This window comes from Panthera leo, chromosome A1, assembly GCF_018350215.1.
Source record: "Panthera leo isolate Ple1 chromosome A1, P.leo_Ple1_pat1.1, whole genome shotgun sequence".
NCBI classification, from domain to species: domain Eukaryota; kingdom Metazoa; phylum Chordata; class Mammalia; order Carnivora; family Felidae; genus Panthera; species Panthera leo.
Window position 1 is genome coordinate 188,403,417 of NC_056679.1, and position 9,389 is coordinate 188,412,805.

The 9,389-nt window shown below is 37.3% G+C and overlaps 1 long non-coding RNA gene across 1 annotated transcript in view; it reads left to right on the forward strand.

Annotated features, from left to right (window-relative positions):
- Positions 1-5,685, forward strand: part of LOC122225261 — a 9,711-nt gene extending 4,026 nt beyond the window's left edge. The window contains exons 2-3 of the long non-coding RNA XR_006205181.1: positions 2,237-2,398; positions 5,421-5,685. This is a non-coding gene — a long non-coding RNA (uncharacterized LOC122225261). The remainder of the gene's footprint in view (positions 1-2,236; positions 2,399-5,420) is intronic.
- The last annotated feature ends 3,704 nt before the right edge of the window (positions 5,686-9,389 follow it).

Below are 9,389 nucleotides of genomic sequence, written 5' to 3' on the forward strand. Positions count from 1 at the left end.
CTGGCATGGATTTACCACAATTTGTCTATTTATTCACCAGTTTGGAAATTTTGGGGTTTTTTTTTTTTTTCAGTTTTTGGCTTTTACAAACAAAATAGACCATTTATAGGTAATGTAATTACTGATATGTTAAAGCTTCAGTCTGCCAATTTATTGTTTGCTGTTCCTTCTGCTTTTGGTTTTTCTGTTTTCTTTTTCATGTCTTTCAGCTGGTTACTTGAACACGATTTTACAAGTCCATTTTGATTTGTCTGTAATGTTTTCAAGTATATCTTTTTGTATAAATTTTCAGTGGTTGCTCTAGGTATTGCATTATGTATACATAACTTATCACAGCCTACTGGAGATGGCATTTTATTAGTTTGAGTGAAATATAAAAACCTTAACTCCATCTGAGTTTCTTTACTCTCCCAGTTTGTAACTTTTTTTAAGTTTGTTTATTTATTTTGAGAGAGAGCACGTATGCAAATGTGCATGCATGGGAGCAGGTGAGGGGTGGAGAGAGTGAGAGAGAATCCCAAGCAGGCTACGTGCTGTCAGTGCAGAGCCCAATGTGGGGCTTTATCTCACAAACATGAGATCATGACAAGCCGAAATCAAGAGTCAGATGCTTAACTGACTGAGCCACCCAAACACCCCCAGAAATTTTTTCTTTAAATACTTCTTCAGGTCTACCCTCTTTCTCCTCTCCTCCCAGGACTCTAGTGGCACAAATGTTAGATCTTTTAGTATAGCTCACAGGTCCTCAAGACTGTTAATTTTTTTTAAAATCCATTTTCTTTTTATTGTTCAGATTGGGTCACTTCTATTATATATCTTCAGGTTTACTGATTCTTCTGTACTCCTCTATTCTGTTGAGCCCATCCACTAATTTAAAAAGTTTTTTACTTTAGGACATTGTAATCTTTCAGTTCTAAAATGTCTATCTGTCTTTTCTTTATGTCTTTCATTTCTTTGCTGAAACTTTTTGTTTCAAGCATGTTCATAATTGTTTATTGAATCATTTTTAATGCTGGCTGTTTTAAAATCCTTATCAAGTAATTCCAACATCTGTGTTCTCTCAGTGCTGGCATCTGTTGTCTTTCTCATCCAAATTGAGATTTTCCTGGTTGTTAGTATGAAAAGTACCTTTCTACTGTATCCTGAACATTTGGGGTATTACATTATGATACTCTGGATCTTATTTAAATCTTCTGTTTTATCAGGCCTTCTCTGACACCACAGAGTGGGGTTACGGGGATGCCACCCTATAACTTCCTGGTCAGGGTATAAGTTCATATCCCCATTAGGCATTCTTTGTCACCCCATGTGACGAAGGGGTGTATAGGAGTGGGAGTTCAGGTTCTCCACCAGACTTCAACTGAAAGCCACCATAGTTGGGAGGTAGAAGGATGCCTCATCGCTACTCCCCACATGGCCTCCACTGACATTATGGGAGATGGGGTTGGGGGAGGACCACATTTCCATTAGAAGATGGTAAAAGTTCTGGCTTCCCACTCATCTTTCTCTGACACTACCCTGGTAGAGGGTTGGGGTACCTCATTATAGTCTGGCATGAGTGAAAGTCTACATTTCCCACTGGGCTATTGCTTACAGGGGTGGGGGTGGGACCACCACTTTTTCTGATACTTGGTTGGTGTATGGCAGTATGTTGGGCGTCTCCAAGAATATTCTCATGTTCAGTGATACAGCAGGAGTACTCACAGGACTCAATGTATAGTTGTATTCCTCAATGATATTTTCAGTAAATGTTACAAAGCATAATCAGCAAAGGAAAATTTTTGTGGAGTGAAGTCTAGAGGAAACCAGGCACAAGATTCTAAGAGTTCTCCCCCAGTAGAATTGCCCAGGATGCACTTAATTTTTCCATCAGTGAATTGTGAGAATGGGTATAACGTGTTGTCTTCTGGGGAAGTTCATCAGAAACTCAGTGCCCAAGGTTTTTTGGTCTGGTCATATAGGTACCCACTGCTTAGCACCAATTCCAGACCCTCAAAAGGAAAGCAGATGTACAGTTTAAACCCTATCATTTGCATGAACAGTCAAGGCACAGTGAAGCATCTGTATCATTTTAGGAAAGTTTAATAATCGGTGTCGGGAACTGTTTTTATCAGTGAAGTTCCCAGAGGCTAGCCAAAGGCCCACCTTGCAAGCAGGACGTTCTATGGCTCAGGCCTCTCAATGTTAACCTTTTTCTGCATGAGTGGTTATTAACTGAATGTTTCTTTCTTGCTAGGCTCTTCCTTTCCTGGTGCTTTGTCTAGAGAGAGCAGGCTTTTGGGGCCTTTTTTGTGTCTGAGCTTGCTGGCATTTCTAGGTTGCCTGCATCTCCAGCACCCGGTCTGAGAAATATGAAGCAAAAAGAAAACCCAGGGAATTCACTGCCATGTCTTTCAAGGTAACTAGCCAATCTGCCTTTTCTCCATCTTTTCAGAGTTTTCATGTATTTGTTTCATAATTCCATCCAGGGTTTTTAGTTGTACTTAGCAGGAGGGATGGGGAGAAGTGCAGCTACTCCACCTCGTCCCAGACCTGGAAGTCTCTGCATTACTTTTATAATTAGGAAAAAAGTGAGTTTTAAAATTTTCATTGTGTTCATTGAAAACAAAATATGTATATTACATAGATTTAATTGATTTTATTGAATTAAGAACACTTAACCTGAGATCTATCCTCTTAAAAAAAGTACCATATGGTATTGTTAACTATGGGCACAAAGTTGTATGGTAGATCCCTGGAACTTAGTTTTAAGCCTGAAATTGGTAGGCTTAGTTTAAATAGAGGGTCAAGGGGTACCTGGGTGGCTCAGTCAGTTAAGTAAGTGTCTGACTCTCTGATCCACTCAGCTCATGACCTCACGGTTTTGTGAGTTTGAGCCCTGCATTGAGCTCTGTGCTCACAGTGCAGAGCCTGCTTGGGATTCTCTCTGTCTCTCTCTCTCCCCCTCTCTCTGCCCCTCCCCTGCTCATGCTGTCTCTGTCTCTCTCAAAATAAGTAAATAAACTTAAAAATAAATAAATAAATAAGTAAATGGTCTAGAAATTACCAACTATAGGGGAAAAAAATCATGACTTGATTGCACTTATTCTAATAGTAAAGTTTATTTCTCCCAATAATGAAAATAATGTGTATTCATTATAGAAAATCGATTTTACTTTATTTAGTAAATGGAATGAAAATGTTAAAGTCAATAAAAATTACAGGGTGACAGAAGATCCAGATTCATTTAACTTTGCCATCATTTTATAGGGAAAATATCAAGAGGAGAAATTTTCCTATAGTTGAAACAGGCCCCCATAGATGGCCCTAGAGCCAGTTTTCCAGGCCCAGTGTTAACTGCAAAACTCGTGCTTCTTGTATATTTCCAAAGTTGTGCATTGGAGGTTGTATCTTTTCAGTTGTGGGAGAAATAATTACAAATGTTCCTATCCACAAATTCTAGACTAATGAACTATTTCTGAAATGAAAATTTTAGTATAATATATTGCTAACTAATCAACATTCAATTTGAAATCTTAAACAAGAACATCAAATTGTTATTATGTTGCAGCATTTCACATTATAATGGCAATTTCATTTATTTGTTTTCTTTATCCATGGTGACTCATAAGTGGATAAATTAATATCTCCCATTCTTTAAGAAATATTAATGAAATGTCTAGACTGTTACAATTTAAACATTTACAGCATGACAAAGCAAGCTTTGATCACCAACAAGCTATCTGTAATGAATAGGCTACCATTATTTTATTCATTATATTTCCAGTTGTGAGGAAACATTTCTTTAGCAATGTGTTTATGTCCAAAGAGCATTAGATAGGGTTCTAATGCAGCCTTGCCTAAAATTATCGTCCTCAAGGTGATCAATTTCTCCTGACCTCAGTCCCTGTTTATAAAAATGAGTTTACTGAATAATCAAAAGATTTTTTTTAATTCTATATTTCAGAATCTCTAGGGTTTCATTCAGTAGTTCCCAAATAACAGCGTGTAGACCTGTGACATAGTTTCCATCAGTTTTCCACTTGCAAAATGACAAATAAAAAGATCATGTAGTACATTGGAAAAATCATGTTCTTTCTTTTTATTGAAAACTAGTATTGCCTCTCTCTTGTTCACATTTATCTTTGCTGGAATTTCCAGAGCTTCATTATTCACATTGAAATAAACTTCACAGAGAATTTACATTTAGTACTTAGAATTTCATTGATAATGTGAAAGTGGTACTGTTTTTGATGCTGTATAAATATTACTTCAGATGATTTGTTTTGAAATAGTTTTCCTGATTTTAAATAACGGAAACTTAATCAGGCTGGGTTGAGCCAAAAAGATGGGGCTGGGGAGGAAGGGAGGCATCAGGAGGACATGGTACCTGACCTAGGGAATTCGTTGAATGTTGTTGAAACAGGAGCCAAGGCAAGCTTAAGGTCCTTAACAATAAATCTACAGACCTTATTTACCCCTAGAGTACTGCTATGAATATGACTCTGACTCCCAGTCTGTCACTCAGCTCCAAATCCCCAAGTCCTGAGATCCACTCATACTGGCCTAACTAGGTCACATTGATTCTGGACCCATCAACTCCTCAAAGTGCATCAGGTTCTGCCTGAGCCTGCCCCTGTCTCCTGGGGAGGGTTCTTAGAGAAGAGGCCTCTCTGTAAGGCCAAGCAGCCACTCCTCAGGTGTCCTCTACATTGACAGTTAATGGTGTTAATTCTCTTCCTGACAGCTCTCAATATTACTTTTTCTCTTCTTAACATTTTAGCTAATTCAGTGTTCATTTATCCGCTCTTTTGTTTAACGATAATCACATCTTATCAATAAACAAGTCATTCATTTTCTTTTTATCCATCCATGTCGCAGCTCTTCAGATTTACATTAACTTTAAATTTTGCCACCTACAAATTTATTTTATGCCATCACTATTACTAGCCTTTATAAGTATTAAACAGTTCCAAATTAGTTCATGGTTCTCAAATATTGAAATATTTCATAATTTAAATATGAATCCATTAATTTTTTTCTTAAACTTGCTCCCTCTGGATTTGATTACATTTTAAGAACTCCAATTATGACACTAGTCAAGATTATTATTCTCCTTTTGGTATAGTGAATCTAACCTGTAACTTTTTTCTCTTCACTGCTTTCCACCATAATATTTCTAATTGGCAGTAATCATGATAGCAGCTGTTATTTATTCATGCAAGCACCATAGATGTGTTATTTCATTTAATTCTCACAACAGCCTTATGGATGTTAGGTTAAAATTTTTTTGTCCCAAAACACAAAAAAGGGCAAACTGCATTCTGCATTTGGCCCATGGTTTGAGAAAATCATTGGCAGCAGTCTGTTTAAAACTAGAATCTGTTGCTTGGTGCTCTACCTCTGACCTTGGTTTAACTCAATTTCTGCTTCCTCAACAGGGCTGGGGAATGCAGCTTCAGGACTCCAATAGCATATCACTGGCATTGCTTTTTACATGTATTGATTTGTATTTCCAATCAATGATTAGCACATCTGATGTCTGATACCATTCCCTCCAGAGGTCTTCTGTGACAACTGATATGGACATGATACTTTGACGACAATGTTACTGGGGAGTTTAAGTTAAACAATTGAAATACTATCTTCAGACTATCTAGAAACAGAGAAAATGACATTCACTTTTAAATAAATTTATAAACACTATCTTAAAAATTACAGTTCTGCTGAGCTTCCATTTGAGCAATTGTGTAATCACATAATGACAGGAGAAAGACTAAAGAAGAGCAAATTGAAAAATAGTTTAGGAGACAAAATTATTATGTTTTCCTGGATCAGTAAAAGAGACTTGTTTAATAGCAATATCAAAAATAATATACTTTTTGTAGAAATTGAATAAAATGGAAGCAATTTACTAACAAAACTCCTATTTATGTGATGTATATTTATGAAACATTGTCCTGAGAACTGTAATTCTATAATGTTTCCATTTGAGCACTTGTATACCACTTAACTAATAGCAATAAAACTAAAAAGAGAAAACACTGAAAATTATTTTATTAGGCAAAATTCTTGCTGTGTTCCTGAATTATTTTAGTGGACTTGTCAACAACGACAAAAATACTGTAAAAAACATACCTACAAATAGAATAAAATGGAAACAATTTCCTTTTAAGAATCATGTTTAAATAATATACAGTAATAAAACAGTGTCTTAAGAATTATAATTCCATCTTCCATTTGAGGCATGGAATGATCACTTAATAGCAGTGAAACTAGGAGAAAATATCAAAAGTTACGTTAGGAGAAAGCAAAAATGCACTTTTCTTATGATTCTGGTCTTTAGAAATAGGCTCATTAGAAGGCTAGATCAATTCTGAAGGTGCCTCACTTCTGTTTTAATGTTGTGTGAACAGAAAAACCAAAATCCAGCACTTGTTTAGAGATGTTTCTTGTTGCCAATGAAGAATGTGCTGGGCCAAGGACATCCCTCTGTGGAAAAGATTCTTGAGAGGTCCAAACTGGTTTTCCAGAGAAAAGAACATGACAGGAGTTTCTCTTGTCAGGAACTATTTCCTGGGACCCATCTGTGCTATCTGACCTTTGACAGGAGGATGACTTAGAACAACAGAGCCCAGGGTCAGCTGCCTTCCATTCAGGTGAGAGGATTGAATCTGGCATAATTAAATGACCAAGGTCATCCATGGTGTCATTCCTATTGGCCGTATTTCTGCAAGTGCATGTCTTAGAGTTGTCAAAAGAAGGTCTTGAGGATCCTCCAGCACGGAGAGCACCAGAACAACTTGTCTTGCTGGTGTGGAGGAAATGCTGTGTCAGGATGCAGTCAGCCTGAGGACTGTGGTCCACACAGGCACAAGATCCTGGATCTTCAAGCCATCCCAACTTAATGGACCTCTTTCCTTGTACCAGGGAGTTTCAGCAGCTCCTGAGCCTCTGCCAAATGCCCATTTTGGGACACCAGGGACATAAAGATACTTTTTGCAAAGTCGAGATTTAAATTCTTCCTAAATCACTTATTTCTCTGAAGTATGGATTTTATTTTCTTACCAACGTTTTTTTCAGCCAACAGATATCTCACCAAATATAAGCCTTTTTCCCTCATGATAATTGATAATCAAAGACCCAATGGTTCTTTCTGATTTTCTTTTTTTTTTTTTTTTATTTTTTTTTAATGTTTATTTATTTTTGAGACAGAGCATGAACAGGGGAGGGTCAGAGAGAGAGGGAGACACAGAATCTGAAACAGGCTCCGGGCTCCAAGCTGTCAGCACAGAGCCTGATGCGGGGCTCGAACCCGGACCACAAGATCATGACCTGGGCTGAAGTTGGACGCTCAACCGACTGAGCCACCCAGGCGCCCCGTTCTTTCTGATTTTCTAAAAGGATTTGGCTTGTATTCTATAAGTGTCCACATCTTCATATGCATAGAGGATCTTTTCATCTGCTATGGACAGATTCTTTTCTTCCTTTCCATAGTAAATCACTTGAAGTGGACTGCTTCATAGTCCATTTCCTTCATTGGTACAGTTTAGAAATGACTTTAAGTTTCTGCTGAAACTCTGGAATCTCACTTTAAAACTGGATCTCTCTGACTGCAATGAAGCTTGTGAGTTTTTGTGACTAATATGATTTGTAAGTACATTTAGTGTTTTTACTTCTTCAGATAATTCAGTGTATATTTCTTTAATAGGCTTTAAAGACATATTTACTTTAGCTACATAAATCCGTTTTTTTCAGAACTCCATTAGGCTAACATGAGTAAATCTTCATGGCCTTGGATTAGGCAATGGTTTCTTAAATATGATACCAAAAGCATCATCAACAAAAGGAAAAATTGTTAGGTCACATTTCCCAAAAAGTAAAAACTTTATGCATCGAAGGATATTATCAAGAAAGTGAAAAGACATTCCACAAAATGTGATAAAATATTTGAAAATCCTGTACCTCAGAACCAAAGCATACCTATCTTATCCTTTGTGGGATATACAAAGAACTCTTACAACTCAACAACTTAAAGACAACTCAATTACAAATGGGCAAAGGATCTAAATATTTCTCCAAAGAAAGATTGAGTCTCTCTTATAATATCAGCCCTCAGCTCAACTTGCTCCAAATGCTTTGATAGCTCTTCAAAGTCTCTCTTATAGCCCCAAGTGAAGAGTTGGATATTTCCAGGTATTTATGAATGGCCACAATTTTTGTATTGATGATTTTGGTCTCAAGTCTGGTTTACGTTAAAGAAGAATGAAAGCCTCCAGATTGTCTCAGAATAAGGCTCATTTTCTAAAAATATTGATGTCTTTTCTGCACAAGAGCAGAAACTCCAATGGGCAGTTTTTTTTTTGTTTTTATTTGCATAAAATTATATTTTTAATAAAAATCTATGACTGGAAATACCATTATATTTCACAGCTACTGGTGGGGCTCTGTGAGAAGCACTGTTCTAATTAACTCTTATTCTTCAGCTATCAGCTCAAATGCCCTTTCCTCATGTAGGCTTTTGTGAACTCACAGACTAGGTCAGGTACTTGATTATGAACTCCAGAGAAACATAATCCTTTCCTTAAACTTACAGTTCATAATCACATTCCCCATTTCCACCTAGAAACAGCCATCGTCCTGAATTTGGTGTTAAGCATGACCTTTGTTTTAAAGGTTAACACATAGGTATATACCTCTAACATGAGGGGCGCCTGGGTAGTTCAGTCGATTAACCATCGATTTCTGCTCAGGTCATGATCTCCCAGTTTGTGAGTTTGAGCCCCGTGTTGGGTGGGCTCTGTGATGACAGCTCAGAGCCTGGAGCCTGCTTTGGATTTGGTGTCTCTGCCCTCTCTCTGCCCTGCCCCCACTCCTGCCCTGTCTTTCTCTGGCTCTCAAAAATAAACCTTAAAAAAATTACAAAATGGGGTGCCTGGGTGGCTCAGTTGGTTAAGCATCTGACAGGCTCAGGTCATGCTCTCACAGTTCTTGAGTTTGAGCCCCATGTGGGTCTCTGTGCTGACAGCTCAGAGCCTGGAGCCTGTTTCGGAGTCTGTGTTTCCCTCTCTCTCTCTGCCCCTCCCCCCACTCATACTCTGTCTCTCAAAAATAGATAAATTATTTTAAAAATGTTTTTAATTAAAAAAATGTTATTCAGGTTTGTCTATTAAGCTACATCAATTAAATCACATATGGCATTCTGTGATTACTTTCACACTGTTAATGGGATTCGGCCATTTTATGTGTGTGCTTGTATTAATTTTCACTGCTGTATTAAAAATCCGTGACATAGATACATCACAATTTTATCATCCATTTTATTGCCAATAGAAATTTGAATCTGGCCAAAGTTTTTGCCTATTGGGACTCTTATAAGCTATTTTACATTGGAGTTTCTTATAGTGTCT